The sequence below is a fragment of the Apteryx mantelli genome, chromosome 5, assembly GCF_036417845.1.
Source record: "Apteryx mantelli isolate bAptMan1 chromosome 5, bAptMan1.hap1, whole genome shotgun sequence".
Classification (NCBI taxonomy): Eukaryota; Metazoa; Chordata; class Aves; order Apterygiformes; family Apterygidae; genus Apteryx; species Apteryx mantelli.
This window is the reverse complement of record NC_089982.1, coordinates 57,974,581-57,992,674: the sequence shown is the minus strand read 5'-3', so window position 1 is coordinate 57,992,674 and position 18,094 is coordinate 57,974,581. Positions and strand designations below refer to the sequence as shown.

At 41.1% G+C, this 18,094-nt stretch overlaps 1 protein-coding gene across 2 annotated transcripts in view; it reads right to left on the bottom strand.

The window, feature by feature from the left end:
* Nucleotides 1-12,734, bottom strand: part of FRYL (FRY like transcription coactivator) — a 179,859-nt gene extending 167,125 nt beyond the window's left edge. The window contains exon 1 of one of the 2 annotated variants that reach the window (XM_067298073.1): nt 12,596-12,734. The gene's annotated coding sequence lies outside the window, so the exon portion shown is untranslated. Of the gene's footprint in view, nt 1-11,644; nt 11,809-12,595 lie in introns of those variants that run through there. The other variant, XM_067298074.1, reaches the window with a different exon arrangement.
* Nucleotides 12,735-18,094: the final 5,360 nt, after the last annotated feature.

Sequence of the window (18,094 nt, the reverse complement as noted above, 5' to 3'; positions counted from 1 at the left end):
CTAGTTTAATGTAACTCATGTAAAAGCTTACATCCACTCCAGTCTGGAAATGAGCAGGTGAGCAGTATTTTAAGGAAATTGAAACATAGCATGGATATTCTTTCAGTTTTATTAAAAGTAACAAACAGAAATTTACCATGACTTATGCTGATATTTTAGTTCACTTTCTCAAGTAAAATGTACATTCAGAGTTACCTCCTCCATTCTTCCAGTTTAGATTTCTTTTCTCATTGTGTCTGGAGCAAATGCATACAAAAATAGCCTATGCTTCTCACATCTTCATTCTTCATCATTGTTCATTCAATACTTTTTATTTTCCATCACACTACCCAGTAGCCCTGCTGCTTAATGGAAGAAATAAAATTAAACTGAAAACTAACTAGGCAAGCAAATGTGTCAGAGTATTAGGACAGGATACTGAAATTTCAGTTCAGTTGACAGAATGTTTGGAAAGACCTGGGGGGAGGGAAAGGCACATGAAAACTCACTTGAAGTATTCAAGTTTATTCTGTTGTACATACTGAGCAATAATCAAATTGCAAGTGCTGTCTAGAACTTCAGGCACAACAATAGTCCTTACCAGCTTGAGCAAAATGAAGTTTTACATCAAGTACTCAATTGATCATTAGGATTAGAAGCTATAAAGTTTCCTACAGAATGAATCAGATCAGAAAAGTCTGACCAAAGAAAAAAGGCATTGGTAAAGGTAGCAGTAAGGTTGAAAGTCTCCAGTGGATGTGAGTGAAGCTTACAGTAACTACAGCATATCACTCACTGGAGAGAAGTTCATTTGGCTTCATTTCATAAATGAAGCTTACAACTTTAAGTTAAAATGTAACTATTCTTTATCAGATTTGGAAGTCAAAGGCAACATCCAAGAGAAAGTTTCAGCATTCGAGGTTCACCCCTATGAAAGGCTTATTTATGAAAAGTTGTGAAGAATACCACAAAACTACATAAGAGAGTTACAGTTCAAAGTACAAGAGGTTAGCAATCATAAGGTTTAACAAAATTCAAAGGACACTGCTGCTAGCCCTAAGGTTTCATATGTAAAAAAATAAAAACTGCTTTAACATCCTAGAATTGCTTCTTAAAGATATTGAAAACGGGTAAAAATCCAGCTAACCTCAAACTTGCCCTAGTTGTTAAAAAAATATACAATTTTTGTTACGTCAAACAATAAAAAAAAAAAATTATACAAACCTCAAGCTTCTTTTATCAGAAAATTATTTACAAGTTGATATGTTCTGAGAATTAGTGGTATAATGCTGGCTACAGTGCAAAACTGAACTTCACCTTTTGAGCAGCAGCTAGATTTTCCACAATAGCACAGTTTTGCTGTAGCTAAGTTTAGGAGATGTAGTACAGAAGACCATTTCCACTAGCTTCAGGGAAGGGGATTAATAACAACATTACAGAAAAACAAAGTGCCAATACCTATATATAAGAAGATATGTATAACACACTAAATTAGGACCTTTTATAATTACTGATCCAAAAGACATAACAGCATGATACTTCAGAAGAGATAATGCTACTGTTATTACCCAATTGCTAGAAGTAGTGTATTCCATGCTATAGCCTCTACACAAGCTTCAATACACTGTATTTACTTTTGGAGAAGCAGAAGAAAGGCAAAAATGAATGATATTAGTTTCTAAAGACAGTAATAAACATGATGACAAATAACTGAACAATCAGTTTAGCAGCAGACACTTATAGAATGGTTCCACAGTTGCTTAAATATTTGGCTGACCTGTACCTTCAGCATTTCATAGTGCTTGACTGAATAACTCAGTATCCTTACACTCCTAACATCACACACTACCCCTTGTGATCTCTGGTCCTCTGTCACTTTCCCCCATCCTCACCCCCTGAAGTTATAGTATATGCTGTAAGAGTCCATACAGTGGAGAAACACATCAGGCTATGTGGCAGAAGAGCAAGGCAAGGTAGACCCAGAATCCAGCTCGAGGCTCATGACTTTACCATCCCTTAAACGAGGGGCAAAAACCCCACAATAGCCACCCCCCAGATTTATCATACAATACATCAACCACATTTAATTAAGCAACTTTTCCCCTATATTATGGATGCTACCAACACACTGAAATGTTTTTTTTTGGGGGGGGGGGGGCATTCCTCCAACCCCCTTCTTTTGCAATAGCATGTTCAGCCACATTCTAGCTAGTTCACCAACTGCTTTTCTTTCCAATAAGGGATATTAGTGATAAAAAAAATAACTGAGGCATCACCAAGAATAACAATTTTGAATTTTCGAGAAACCAATTCTAAGCTAGTCATGCCATAAAACAGGACTTTAAAAGAACAAAAAGGGGCAATGAAACTTCCCAGAGTGAAGCTTTCTAGGTTGCCAATATCCAGGTCTGTCTCCTTTCTTTACGGAAGCTCAGCACACAGTTAACAGAAGAGTTTTAAATAACTATTTGTTTTTTTTGCTCATTGTAACAGTTTTAGGTATACTAATAATTTAGCAGATATATAACAACAATATGCTACAATACAAACTAAAAATGGTTGCATGATGAATTGAATGTTATTAAATGCTGTTAAGAACTGTGCATGGTGATGTTCCAGTTTACAGTTTCTGATGACACATATTTAAGTTCAGGCCAAGCAGTACGCTTTTCTGATTTCACCAACAACCTTCTTACTGAAGCAAAGCTTTTTTTCCCAGTCCATGGTCCCACACAACCAGTGAGGCTGGGTGACTGCAGATCAGTTAACTGTGTCTAGCATGGAAGTCACAAACAGAAGAGAAGCTGGCACCCTCACTGCAAAGAGCAAGCTCCCATTTTTTGCCAGCCTCCATTTAACATCCTGTAGTTGCATTATCAGGTTTTTAATGACATAGATCAGAGGCAAGAAATTGAGTTAGGTTCAGCTTGTATATTACAGATGCGGAAATGAAATGTAGCACTGGTAAGGCAGAAGATCTTGGATTAAGAAGATCTAAGGGGAATCATGGTTGGGAGGGAAAGATGCATCTCAGTCATACAAACACTTTAGAATGAGGCCAAACATCTGCACCTGAGAACATTTGTTATGCTGGTTCAACAATTCCTCTTCATGAGACTTATAAATAGCTCTCCATTTATAAACCTACAGACTTCTATTGAAAAGACTCCAATATAATCCTAATTGGTAGTTGAGAGGGATTTTCAAAAAACAAAAACAAAAAAAACAAAACAAAACAAAAAAAACTCCAGAGGATGGTTTGATGCCAACTTTGATGGCAACTTGACCGTAATGACCATGATAACTCAAATACAATACGTAAGTATTTTTGCACTTTCCTTTGCTTAGTTAGCAGGAAAAGAGACCTTGAGAAGTATGTGAATCATGAATTACCTCTACTGGAGCAGTACCAGATAACCTGTCTACTCTTTAAATTCTGGTGATAACTTGTTCTCTTTCGGAATCTCATTTCAGCCTATTAGAAAGGTGTGAAAACCAAAACTGTGTGTTTGTCATAGCATAGTGGATATTTCCAACAAGCCATAAGAGCCTTCAAGCCTCTCAAATAATCCTCTTAATAAAAAACGGATTTACTAATGCCACACCACTGCCTTCAGAAACCAGAGTGATGCAGAACTTTCTCAGCTATACCTCCCCTTGGTGTTAATGTACTCTGCCTCCCATCCCTATCCCTTCTATTTTTTGATGGTGGCTGGGTTTAGAAGAGTGTTTCTTCAGTTGTAACAACTGAGGACTGAACTGATCTTGGGCCCAATAAAAAAGTGACCTTAGTTACACTGCATTATACCAGCTATCGCATTAAGACAATACTGGGTCTAACTCTCTGCAGAGGAAAACGCGTACTTCCCAAGCTGTTTTTCAAGAAACTGCAAAGCAAGACTGTCCAATCTGCAAGTGATCTGCAGAGAACTACAGATAAAGAAAAATTATAGTTCTCTGTTAGTTCCACAGGTCACAAGCAACCCATATATTAAGACTACCTCAAATAGTTGTTGCTTCCACAGGGGGGAAAAAAAACCCTAAAACTAAGTCTGTGCCAGCACTAATTTGTAAACTTTACATACCAACATTTCAGAGGGAAGAAATGAATATAACTCCAACTTGCCTAATCTTATGTCACCTTGACATTTATGGTCATTTTTCCTTTGTATTTAGTATGCACTAGGGAGGAAGTGGCAGATCATAACCAACGGCAATCATTATCTTCTGCAGATGTATTGCTACCTGCAACAGTAAAACAATGCACCTAGACCCTTACACTGTAGTCTCTCCTACTAAAGCTCTCACAGCCATTGCTCTAAACATCACCACCCACCACATCTACAGTAAAAAAGTCTCAGCAATGGAAAAATCAAGAACTTTCATAAGTGTGCAGTGCAGGCAAAGAAGCCTGAAATTCCTACCTCTGCACCACCATCACTACAGCAACAGTAGAAAAATGCATGAAAATGCCAAACAAACAGCTCTAGAAAATAAACTCCATTTTTAACTTTATAAAAGCATAGTTTCCCTACAAAATAAATTGCAAGCACAGACTAAAATGAAAGTAAACTGCAAGTGTGACACTAAATTACCAAATCTAAAGAATGGGAGCTTATAGCAGGGCATCTTCAAACTGCTTTTGACACTTATTCCCTTGAATTACTTTCAAAAGTAGAAAAAGACATACATGCAAACTAAGACTTAATTTATCTAAAAATGGTAACAAACTTCACAAGCGTCTTCATTTCATATGATGGTAGTACTCATGAAAATATCCTCAAACCAAAAACAATCCTTTTCAATCCAATGAGCTTCATTTACTAGGACTCAAGCACTTGAACTACTGAATGAAAAACCAACAAGGTACATACTACTTTTCCTCCCTTATCAGACTGTTCAAATTAAAAATACATTCTCTTTCAAAAAACCCTGTCAAAAATTACTAAATCACTTGCTGATTTTATTACTGTGTGCATACAAAGAGAAAGAAAAGTTAATGGCAATAGACTTTTTCCTTTCACTATTATATACCACTAGGAGGAACCAACATGAACTGTATGCACATTCAGTTCAAAGTATATACGGATTTAAAACAAAAAAAAAAAAATACTACTAGCTTGAAGCAAATAGGAAGCTTAACAAACAAACAAAAAACCCCACCAATTTCAATAGAGGCCAAACTCAGGTTCTATATATAAAATAGCAATAGTTCTTCAAATATGCTGACCAGACTTCGTTTAAGTACAATAGTTAATAGACAGATTTCTTATATACTCAAATAGTTCCAGAAATTATTCCAATCCAGTGCAATATTCTCTGTACTCCATGGATTTTGACACAAATACTACATAAAAGATAGCAATGCTTATTGCCTTTGAAATAGCACAATTAGAATGACAGCTCTGCTATCTTGAAGACCAACTCTACCCCCCCCCCTTTTTTTTTTTTTTTTTTAAACAGCACTCAACCTGATGAGTTTATAGAGTCCGTATTCAGTTTTGGGCTGAGACAAACTTTCTGCTTAGTTTTAACAGATATCCAAAGGATGTCATTTTGTGTTCTCTAGCAGCATGAATATAAGAGAAGCAGTTGAAATATTCTTCATGTTTCTGTGTACAAAACATTATAAAAGCCATACTGATATTCTCTCCCCCCTATGCATCCTATTCTTCTCATGACAAATGCATACTAATTTTCAAATAACCATCTGCAAAATTCTAAATATTTTTCAGGGACTTATATCACTAAGAAATTCTAATTTGTAAACTTAGAACACCTGGATAGTTCAAATTAGAGTCAGGCAAAGATTTTAATGTTTTAACTATACAGTTATTTCATCTTTGAAGAAGCATGCAATAACAGCTACTAGACAATTACAGTGGCCAGGAAATACTTGAAAACAGTATGAAAAATATTTACTCTCAATTTAAAAATGCACAGAACAGGGTCAGGTCGAAGAACAACTTTCACTACACCATAATATTGAATGCACTTTCTGCATGTACCTTCTTTAGATATTCTCCAAGGAGATACTAGGTTGGGCTTCAAATTGGATCAAACCAGTTGCACAAAATTTAGCCCTACCACCACAAAAATACAACCATAATCAGTGCCTGCCTGATGGCTCATTTACAGATTTTGAATAACATGCTGTAATGCCAAATGTTGGTCATGAGGTACAGTAAGACTAGTGTTCTCAAATGTTTTAAGATCAGGTTTGTTTTTTTCCTAGTAAAGCAGAGGTCCAAAAGTATTATACAAAAGCATTAATTAAATAAATTTGCATAACGGTAGGTAAAGACTATCAAATTCCACCCCAAAGTCAATGCTATTCATTCTGTGCTTATAACCACCTAGCTTTCTGTTCCCAGGCTTTCTTTCCACTACTTCTCATCTTTACCAGCTCATTCTATAGTTACTCATCTATTAATTTTGCAGGTAGGCACACGTATACCTGCATACACATACCAAACATACATATCAACTCCGTCTGAATAAAAATCTTACCTCCAGTTTTATATGCAAGAGACATCACCATGTAGGTTCAAATGGAAAAAAAATTTACTGGGGAGGCAGAGATGAGAACTGTACACACACAAATAGAAGAGAAAGTAGAGGCAGAATGAATGGATCATCAGCATGGGGTATACGTCCACAGAAACTGGAGGAACAGATGGAAGGGTAGCTGGATCTCTGTGTATATAGCAAGTGGAAGAGGAGAATTGCAATACCAGGGCAAAGATGTTGGGAAGATCTGCCTTAGTGCTGCTTTTCCCAAGACCCACAGCACTCATTCCCAACTCTTTTCTCTTTAAGGGATGAGTTGGGGTATCCAGGAGTTCTCTGAGAGTCACTGCAACAGCACTGGCTGTCTCAGGACCAGCTCATCACCCTACACGAGAGAATAGACCAGGCAGCAGTCATGGTGCACAAAACTGCAGTTCTCGAGCTTTTTGGATATCTTTTCTTGGATGATGTCTACAGAGGCAGAAGTCTTACCACTTTTGTTTTAAAGCACTATTAACCTCATCAGCACTGGCAGAAGATAGATTAGTTTGAGACTGGACAGAATGTGCAGGATCTTAATATGCTCAGCTGCCATAGCTAGAATCACAACAGTTCTTGATTTAGCACAAAACCAGAAGTGTCATTGATAGGGATCATTCTTATGCAAGGTAGGTAAAAATACATGGGGAACACTTCAACCTATCTTTCATGGTTAACTTCACAAAAAAGTAGGTCTGGTGAGTCTTTCTCTGCACAGGTCTACTGTAAACCATAAGTCTCCTTTAAGGCATAGGGTTTACAAACATAGATGCTTCTTCATTTTGCAAAACTTTATAGCATTACTAGAGAAATGAAATCATGATATCAACTCCAAATACAAGTTCCAGAGACCTGGTTTTGTCTTAACATTCTCTAGCCTTATGTTGTAAGTATTCCCACACTGAATTCTTTAAAAATTATGCTCCTTTTATTCTGTTTTAAGACTCATTTCCAGTCTCCCACCTTGAATCACCAGAGCCCTATATTTTGGATCAAATACAACAAGCCATCTGTATTTGTAGTTTTCACCATTCTCCCCAGCCCTTATTTTATAAACATATCCAACATTATATTTCATTACTCCAAACAAACTTAACTGAATAAGACTCCCAAGAAGCAAACAACCATTGCTTACTACAAAAACAAGTGGCAAAAAAAAAAACCCCAAAACAAAACAAAAACATAGCAGTAAGTCTCCTGTGAAAGGCTATACAAGAGGGATTGAATATTGCAGAGCAGATCTTGTCTGGTTCTCACAAAGATCTTTTTAGCACTGTCTGGCCTCTAAAAAATTGTGTCTGATCTTTCTTTCCATTTTTCTCCTCTGCTTATTCACACATTGCCAGTAAAATCTTTTAGCTCCTCAAATACTTGCTGCATGAGTATCACTAACATCTCTCCCCCCATAATCTAAACCTTGGTAGGCCCAAGAACTGGTGGCAACACTGATGCTGTATTCAGCAGATAATGCTGTATTTGATCTGTATCTTCTCATTCTGTTTAACTAGATAAAACATACTTGAGCAGTAATTTTTTTTGTTGTTTTTTGTTATAAATTGCAGCTTATGAAGACAGACCTGAGAAACTTTGGGAGGACTGAGGGAAAGAAAATACCTTAGGATCATATTTCTGTTAATATCTCTGTTAAAAGTATTAGCAGACCTCTAGAAAACCCCACTGAAATAGTCTCTGGAATGCTTTAATACAATTCTGGCCATACATGCTAAAAAGACTAGCCCATGTAAGAAAAAAAGGCAAAGATGGCACTCAGGGATGATCAAGTAAATAGAAAACATCTCATCTAAGGGAGTCTGGTTTACCAAAATTACATTATTACTCTCTAGAAATACATTGAGGATAAGTGAACTAAACACTAGAAAGGAAGAAGAACCACTATTTAAGCTGAAGCATAATGTTGGTAATATCAAGTGACACAAACTGCTATTAACATGCAATCTGAAAATTACAAATACTGCAAAGCATAAGAGTAATTTTAGTCTGAAGCAGTCTTCCAGTAGTTAGATAACAAAACAAGCTTCATGTATTTTGTCACCTCATGTAACTTTAGCAAAAAATAAAAATATAGACTATATGAGAAAGAGAGCACACTGAGACAGGAGTCCTTTTCCACTTTCTGAAGGAGAGGAGGAAAGAAGAAAACAGGTCATTGTACTGACTCCGCAGTGAAGACTGCCAGCAGTACCACTAGAGTGTGCATGTCAGAAGTTCCAAGAAGCCTCCTGCTACAAATTCTACCCAAAAGCCAACTATTTTAGATTAATCTAGCCCCAGCTCTGAAAAAAGTATGGTTCACTTACATTCTTACAGATCATCTGCCAAGGCACTGGAACATTGGAAGAAACATACTCTGGTAGCGGAGATCTGTGCGAATTCCAAGCAGGAGATTAATTTTATCTATCATCACTAACTGTAAAAAGCAACTTACATTGTTCACATTGACAAGAGCAAGAATACTCATATGAAGAACAAGTCATTAAAACCCAGAAACTTATACTAAGAGCTTCTGGGCACTAGGCCATTGTATCAGACCAAATATTTAGACATTTAAGCAAACCTCAAACTTAATTAAAATCCATTTTTAAATATTTGTCCATCTTCCATTTTTGCCTGCAAAAATAAATCATTTCCAAGAAGTAGGGATGAATACAAAAATCCCCTCAAAACCAAAAGTCACATCAAGAGCAGATATTGTTGTTGTTCAACTAGTTTGAGTGATTTTATTCCTTTTTGATAGGAAGTGTCCAATACTGTCACTGGAATCTATCTAAAAAAGATATTCTGTCATTCTTCCTGGGAGGTGGTCACATCAGAGGGAATTAGGGATTGTAATAGATTTGGGGGAGGGAAGGGAAGGACAGGACAATACAACATCTTAAAAGATACAGAACTATATGGTTTGTATAGTACGACACAGATACTTAGAAAACTAACTGTCAAACATTAAGAATAAGTGAGCTAAATACTAGAAAGAACAAACAACTCATTTTAATCAATAAAAAAGGTAGAAGCAACCCTAGATGAATAAATCTGGCTAACATATATTACTTGGGTTCACCAGGATTTGGAGTGGGACTGGACAGAATAACAATGAAACCCCAAAGTTCCAGATGTTGCAACTCCTCTTCTCCATCCCATAATTATTCCTGAGAGGATTACTCTAGATACAAAAATCATAAAGGATCACAAAGTTGTCTGAGTGTGAGTGTGCAGAAGTATACAAAGAGGTAAATCACAATGAGACTGTGCAGTGGGTCAGCTGCTCTGCCATTGATGTATAAACTATCTTGCATTTCCTACTGGTAAGATGCCACAAACTACAGTTATGTAGTCACAAACCATAATCTATTAACCTAATTTATCTCACAGTAATTCACATAACTCATGTGCCCATATACTTACCTACCTTTCTCTCACAATATTACTTGAACATTACACCTATGGTTTCTGTTAGTCTAGGGCTTAAACATAAACAGGAATTGCTATAAGCTTTTGATTTTCTAAGCCAGAGGAAGCACATTATACCCATGATCTGCATTGTACAAGTCCACTGAAGTGTGAAGTTTGCCTGCATGCCTCTTAAGCAACTTGGAGGCAAAAAAAACCACCTTCGTTTAGTCCATGCAATAATGAAGTATCTATGACTAGACAAAAAGGCCAAGATAAGAACTCCCTGAAATATATATCTACTAATAAAATAGGTATCTCCCAATGTGCAATATCCTGTTTTCCAAGTTGTTTTCCTTGATGAAAGGAAATAATATAATTAATCCCCCCCTCCCGGGGGGGTGGTGTGGTTAATTATAATCTTCTTACATTCTTGGAAAGAGTAAATACGTGTTCTCAATTGTATTAGCAAAAGCTTTCAGCATACCAATTAATTTAATTAGTTTTACCCCAAAAGATTAAAAACACACAATGAAAAAAACATTTGAGAACCACTCTCGGGGCATTTAGGCCTAGCAGGATGGCACTGGAAAGTGCTAATACAACAACATGAAAAACTGGGGGCAAGACAATTTCAAGCATTGCCTGACAGTCCTACAACCCTCAAACTTCCCTCCTCAAAGATACTATGCTACATGGATAATCAGCTATCACTATGCTTTGGTTCACCTTGGTCAAACAGAAATAGCTGATAAAAGCAGTTTAATATTTCAGTTTTATGTTAGATTAATCCTACACAAAAATTAAACAACTTTTCCTCCAAAACTAAGCCCAGCAACAGTTTTCCGCAGCATCCCAAAGTGACATATCACTACTCTGCTCTAAGGAAACCACTTCCAAACAGAAATCAGTACAGACTTTAACCAAATCTGTTTTGGAGTATAAACAAGGAAGCCATTCACGGTAGCAATTTACCCAGCGTAGTCACTTGTCTACTGAAAACAACAGCCATCAAGTACCACTAACTATTGGCCTCTGTAAGCCACAGATAAAGGAAACTTGACAAAGAGAAACCTTGCTCTCATCTTTAAATACTTCACTTACTAAACCTGCAATGCAATTTTTATTAAGTGGTTTGTTTCCTTCCTGTGATAGTGTCACTAGATAAGAATTGGTGTGTGGTTTTCCAGTGCTTGCTCAACAATATTCCACAAATTCTGAAGTATTCAGGGCATATCCTCAGTACTACAGTAATAATACAGAAGCAAACATATTGAAACAGCATACTGAGGAAACAGCATATTGAGGAAATACTTCTTAAACAACTATAGTTAATTCCACTCTTTGCTCAACTTGCAATTAGTAAATTATCTTTACCCTCTGAATCTTTAGGATGTTTTAGCTCAAAAGCTATCCTGCTTGCTGGACCAGTGATTTCTGGCTAAGATACAGATTGAATTGTTCACTGACTAGCTGAGAGCTATTACAGTCAATAAACTTATCAAATAATCCCAAAAAACAGGAAATATATATTTGCAGGTCGAGCAGGAAAGTAATAAATCACCTAGAATACTTATAGTCACGTTAGCAGCATCTATGGGAGACTGTAAAAGTGAATGTCATGAAGTAGAACACCCAAGTGCAGTGCTAACAGCACTTTAAAGTAACTTCTGTAAAGAAGTACCACACGCTACGCAAGAAGCATACATACCCTACATATCAAGGTCTTGAACTAAGCTTCGTTTAAATGCATGCACGTATGCTGAGATGCGTCCATGGAAGGGGAGGCTAATGAGTTCATTAATACCCAGCTACGCCTCCCACTTCCTCACAAGTTGTAACATAGGTCTCTCCTCGCTGGAGCTGCTGCCGTCCTCGCCGCGACAGCGACTGCATCAGGAGCAGCGCGCAGCGGCGCTCCGCCGCGGCCGCGCAGCCCGCGGGAGCCCGTGCGCGCGCAGCGGCCCGCGCCGGGGCGGGGCCACGAACAAAGCCCGCGCCGCGCCGCGCCGCCCGCTCCGCACCGCGCCCCGCGCTGCCGCGGGACGGCCGGGACCCGGCCGGGCGGGCGGGCGCGGGGCGGGAGGTGCCCGTCGGCGGCTGCTTTCCGCGCGGCCCTGCGAGGAGCTGCGCGAGCGCCCGGCCGGCCCCAAGGGCTTCGCGGGGCCGCCTGTCCCCGCCGACACCGGCGGCCCGGCTCGCCGAGGCGGGGAGGACCCGAGCCCCGCCGCTCGCCGGGGCGGCTCCGCCCGCGCGGGGGGAAGCGGAGGAAGGGGCGGAAGAGGGCAGGCAGGCGGCAGGACGCCCTGCCTCGGACGGAGGCCGGGGAAGGCTAAAGCCAGGCAGGGACCGCGCATCCCCGCCGCGTCCCGGTGGCGTGGCGCCGCGCCCCGCCGCGCCTCGGCTCGGCTCAGCCCGGGGGTCCCGGGCGGGAAGCGCACGCCGGCGGCGGGAGGGGAGAGGAAGGGAGGGGAGGGCGGCGCACGCCCCCACCTGCCCGCGGCGGCGCGCTGCCGCCCCTCCCCGCCGTAAACAAAGCGGCGCGAGCCAGGGGCCGGGCCGCGGCGCGCAGCAGCCGCCCCCCGCCGCTCCGCTTCCGTTGGGGCGGCGGGCGGCCCCCTCCCCCCCCGGCGATGAACGGGCCCCGCCTCCGCCGACTTACCTATCCCGCCCGCGAAACCGCTCCTGCCGCCGCGGGCCCCGGGCGCCGCCGCCGCCGCCGCCTCGGAGCTGCCGCCGCGGCCCCCTCCAGGCCGGCGCCGCTCGGAGCCGGTTAACGAATCACGCCGCCGCGGGCATCCCTCGCCAGCTCTGCCCCGCTCGCGCCTCTGTCCCCCGATAGCTCGACGATCCGGCTCGCTCCTCCCGCCCCCGCCGCCTCCCCATTGGCACGCGGCTCCCAGGCAGGAACCCGCGCTCACTGGGGCAGGGGCGCAGCACTCACGCGCGCCCGCCCCGCCGCCGCGCCGCCGTTGGCTCCGCGCTGCCGGCCCCGCCCTGCAAGCCCCGCCCCTGGGGCCGCCTCAGGCCCCCCCCACCAATGAAAGCGTGAAGGAGGGACGCCGAGCCCCCGATTGGCTAGGCCCGCCAGCTTCCTGCAGCGCCGATAGGCCAGGGCGGAAGCCAGTTCCACGTCGCGGCCAGGCTGTCATGGGGAGCGCCCCGAGATCCCGCGGGCCGGGCTGCGCCGGCCGCTGGACGGAAAAGAGGCGCTGCCGCTTTAAGGCGCTGGCGGCGGCCGGGGAGCGCGCACAAGTGCCCCGCGCGCCGCCCGCGCAGGGGACGCGCCCCGGGCCCGCCGCGCCCGTCTTTAAAAGCACGGACATGCCAGTGTCGCCAGGATAAAAACTAATGCAATTACGTTCTGGGCACGCAGAGTCGTGGCTGGGGAACACCGAGACAGCGGCAGGCCGCGGAGAAGATTAAAGCCCCTCGGAAGGCGCTGCAACGTGCCGCGCCGCGCCCGCTTCTGGGATCGGACCTCGGCTAAAGCGTTAATTTCACCCATAGGAAAAAGTCAGAAAATACTTCCTTTCCCTAAAGGAATAAGGGCAAATATTTGTGTCTTGGCCAGTTTCATGTCAAATGCGCAGATGCTGTCTTTTTGCCAGAAATCATTCACGTTGTTTTACCAAAGCAAACCACGGAACTTCCTTCACAGAACCGCCCCGGCTGGGACGGATGCCGCGGGGATGGGCACGGGCCACAGGGGAGTTTGTATCTCTGCTTCCGCCCCAGCCATTGCAGAAAAGACAAGACAGTTTGGCCGCTTTTGCCCCTGGAAGTTAACTTTGTATTTCACACAGTTCTTACAGTCACAGATCCGCGAGAGCTATCGTAACAAAAGGGGCATGGACTGAAAGGCGAGATAACGAGGGAATTCACAGTAATCACCCCAGATAACCCAGCGGATATTGTGATAGGCCAGGCGGCTGAATGTAACAATGTATTTATAAAAACGGAAAAGATTTGGCAGCTGATGGTAACAAAAACAGAAGTAGTATCAACATTAACACTTTTAAGCAGTTAGAAAATAGAGACTACGCTCTTTGTTGAAGGGCCTCAAGCCTGCCAGAGTTAAAAAGAAAAAAAAAAATCCATGTCAAGTGTGGTAAAATAACAGAAAAACTACAAACCATTATCACCCTAAAGCCATCATTTCTTCTATTGTCAAATAATATAGGCCTGCCTGGCAAGTACTGTACTGTAATGAGCATATCCAACAACAACAGAAGGGATTAAATTGTATGCTTTTTGCAAGCAACAAAAGTGCTTGTACTATAGCTGCCAGCATTCATTACGAGAAGCTCAGAGCTCTATCACACACTTTGCACAACTCTGGTTTAATTACTTGGGGTAGAAGGTCCTTCATGCCCAGTCATTGGTGTTCACGTGTTCTGCAGTTTCCACACCTTTGAGATAAATAATGTACATCGACTTGCAGAAACTAGGTAGGAACAGGAAAGCAGGAAAGGAACACAATGAAATACTGGTAGCTGAAAGGAATATTTCAAGTTAACTCTTTCCGGTAGAATTAAAAATTTGGTGAACTGAGGTTTCAGATTTAAAAAATTGGTGATTTCTATTATAACAATTGTATTACACTCTAAATGGTTAGGCAATAGAACAAGAATAGTAGGATTCATTGCTATTGATATTTTGCAGAATTTTAGGCAATTTGTTGCACCAATGTATGTCAGAAGTTGCTTCTGATTTTGAAGTTATTCAAAGTTAGGAGCTCAGCTTGATCTTCCCAATAAATGCATATACATAAACTTAATTGAAATGAAAGGTGCTGAAGCTCACTGCCAATGAAAATCTAACCATTGCTGTTTAACCTGGAGTACCAAAGCCTTACAGAATGCACAGTCATAGTATTTTTGGAAACCAGAGTCTCCTCCTGACTGTTACCTGCTTGCTTTAGAAAATAGCTCTGAGGATTAGTTAATATGTAAAGTACTTCACAAAGTACATTACAGTGCCAGTTATTGCTAATAGTAATTATTATCAATGTGGGTAAAGTCCTCACTAATTGAGGCTTTGACTATCAGCTCTACAAAGACACCCACTCTTGGTTCTTGCTGATGTGCCATAATGCCTCAGGCAAATAACTGGTTGTTTGTTTGCCACCAGCTATAGTAGTTACAACAATGCTCTTTTTTTTTGTATGAAGCACTGTTATTTCTCCATTAGGGAGAAAGTGATTTTTCCAAATGCAGCCCTGTTAACTCTTGGCAGCAACTGAAGAATCAGAAGCTTTCAGCTGTCGTATTTTACTCTTTTGCCCAGAGGGCCAAAACCAAACGAACACACAAAACCCCCCCCCAAAGCCCACACCATTCCAGCTATGTACTAGAGCACATAAGCTTCCACTACTTGTTTTCGCCACTTTCCTTACCAGATCAGCATATACTCCGAGTCTCTCACACATCTACTTGTTTCAGTTATGTCTTACATAATATTCTTAAACTTATTTGTTAAACCAATTTTGTCTTTTGTGAAAGATCTGTATGAAGCCTGTCACTAACTGCTGAACAAGGGAATGCAGTAGAATTTATCTGAAAGATAAATTTTTAAACCACCTGAATTAATAGGGCGAGTTCTGCACAGACTGTCTTGAGCTTCAAGAGCTCTGAACATTCACCAGTCACTTTGTTTTACAAAGGACTACAATTAAGACCCTCTGATTTTCACACCAACTTTTTGTTATGTGAGTGATCAGTTCATTTAAGAAGAAACTTATTTTTCTAAGGTTTTCATCTTTTTTTCTTTGAGGCATCTACTTTAAAATTAATTAGTTCAAATTTCTGGTTAACTATCAAGTTGCAGTATTAAAGTATTTTGAATCTGAAATATATTCAAAGTCTTACTTGAATTATACTAAGTCGTAAAAGATACAAAGTTTAGAATCATAGATAAGTGAGCTGTAATACATCTAAAATTAATTTTTGGACTCCTGAGGTATTGCAAAAAATACATAAACCTATGCTATTCCTCTTCACAAGTAATCTATGAGTTTAGCAGAAGATTATATGTGTTTAAAAACACAGGCACAAAATAGCAATTAGAAAACAGGTTGCTAGAAACATCAATCTGCCATTTTACATGCCATGAAAACAAACAGCTTGAAACTCCCTGAAAAATAATGCTACCTTGTCATCGCTAAAGTATTATTGTAGTGCATGGATTTTTAAGCAAAAATATCATATTGGATAATGGCACCTGGAATTACCATGAATGCAAAAGGTGGGGTGATAGAAAATATACAATAAGAGATTTGATTTATAGAAAGGGGTCATAAAGCTAGCCTTAAGGCTTCCCTGAGGACAAGATTTTATGTAATGCATGAGGAGGACCTTGCCATGACCAATTTTAAACTGAAGTTCTGAACAGTTGCAAGAAGGATGAAGGGAGTATTAAAGTGGTACTAATAAACCAGGTGTTGAAAAGCGGTCCTTGTTAAGATTTAGTTCTGTATGTGAACTTCAAAAAGGCTTGAAGATAGAGAACAAAGTGTCAAAGATGTTGATATCTATGCTGAATGCTATCATCTATGCTGAATATGGTCCTGCAACTACAGTCCTTATCCAAAAATGGTCATATGTAAACAAGTGAAGCTTTAAGCACCTTTAAGTATCTCAGAAGCAGACTATACTAGGTAAGATTTTTAAAAAGAAGGTGAACTCACCTGTTTGGTGCATGTTTTTTATTCCTTTTCCCTGTCAGAAGTCTAAAGGATTTGGGGGGTAGTGAAGTAGGAAAAATGAAAGCATAATTATTAATTTTACAATAGAGAAGAGGCAAAACAACCACTCAGGATCATTACTTTCTTTAATAAGAGAGACTGATATCTGTTTCCTCCTCATTGAAGCTCCAGGTTTAGGGAATGTGCAGAGTTCATAACACGTCCTCCCCTACAAAAATTCAGGTTTTAAAAAACATTGTAGGTCTTCGCCTAGAATGTACTGAAAGACAACTGAGAAGAAGCATGACATTAATTGGCTTAAATAAGCGTGCTATGGTCACATGAATCACTATGGTTAGTTGATGAGGCCAACATCTTCAGCTATGTTATTTAAAAGATGCATAACTGATGTTCAGGCATTGGAGAGTGCTTCATTAGGGTAGGTCCAGGGGATAGGCAGACATGAAGGTTGGAAGTAATTTGTGTTATAAGGCAGAGTGATCTCATGCAAATTAGAAATTTATTTTTTATCATACGATGAAAGACATGAATTCTCAACCCTAAAAACATAGTTTCTGATTCTATCCTCCCTCCTCATTTCAAGAATCCAATATGCAGAAACACATCTCTTCTACAGCTTCCTTGTTGGTGCATCCCAACCATCGAGGCAGCCAAACCTACTCATTCACACACGCTCCTTAGTCCTAGGTTCCTCAGGTGCTCCCACTGTTCATTTCACAGGCATATTCTCCGCTGATTTCAGACACTTTCAACATCTACAACCTTTCATTTCCTATCTTCAGGCACAGGCTTCTGTACAGTTATCAGACAGTAGCAATTTAAGTCTCTCCACTTGAATGCAGCACGGAGAGGCCACGGCTTGCTGCAGGAACGGCTGTAAGGGAGTGGTGCACTGCAGGCAAGTCGAGGCAGAATGGGATATGCTGAACTCAAGCAGCAGCACTGGATATTTACAGGACAGCTTTGCAGCATACAACACACAATCAAAAACATCTTCTTTCCTCATATTTTCCTGATTCCTGACGAACTGTAGTCATTCACTAATGTTGCCATTTCAACAGCACTAGCCAGAGGCGAGCACACAGATTCCTTCCAAGCTTGCGCTCCAACACAACCCTAGCTGCCAAATCGCTATCATTTCCAGCTTCATACAGTTGCTCCCCAGGGCCTCGCTCGCTCTTAATTTAAATAAACTCTTTTAAGATTTGTGCCCGGGTAACAGGCATCTTTTCTCTTCAGTCAGTCCTGGCAACGTATCTTCAACATCTAGTTGTTTATTAGTAACATACCTAGTGCTCAAGCTAGGCAAGGGAGAAATAAAGCCTTTTTCTTACCACCTATAAAACCGTTAGGGTCTCAGTGACACCCTATCAGAAGCCAATTACAACGCCGAGAACCTGTTACCAAGAACATACAAATTAACCTTTTGCAAAGAAACACTAAGAATTACCTTTA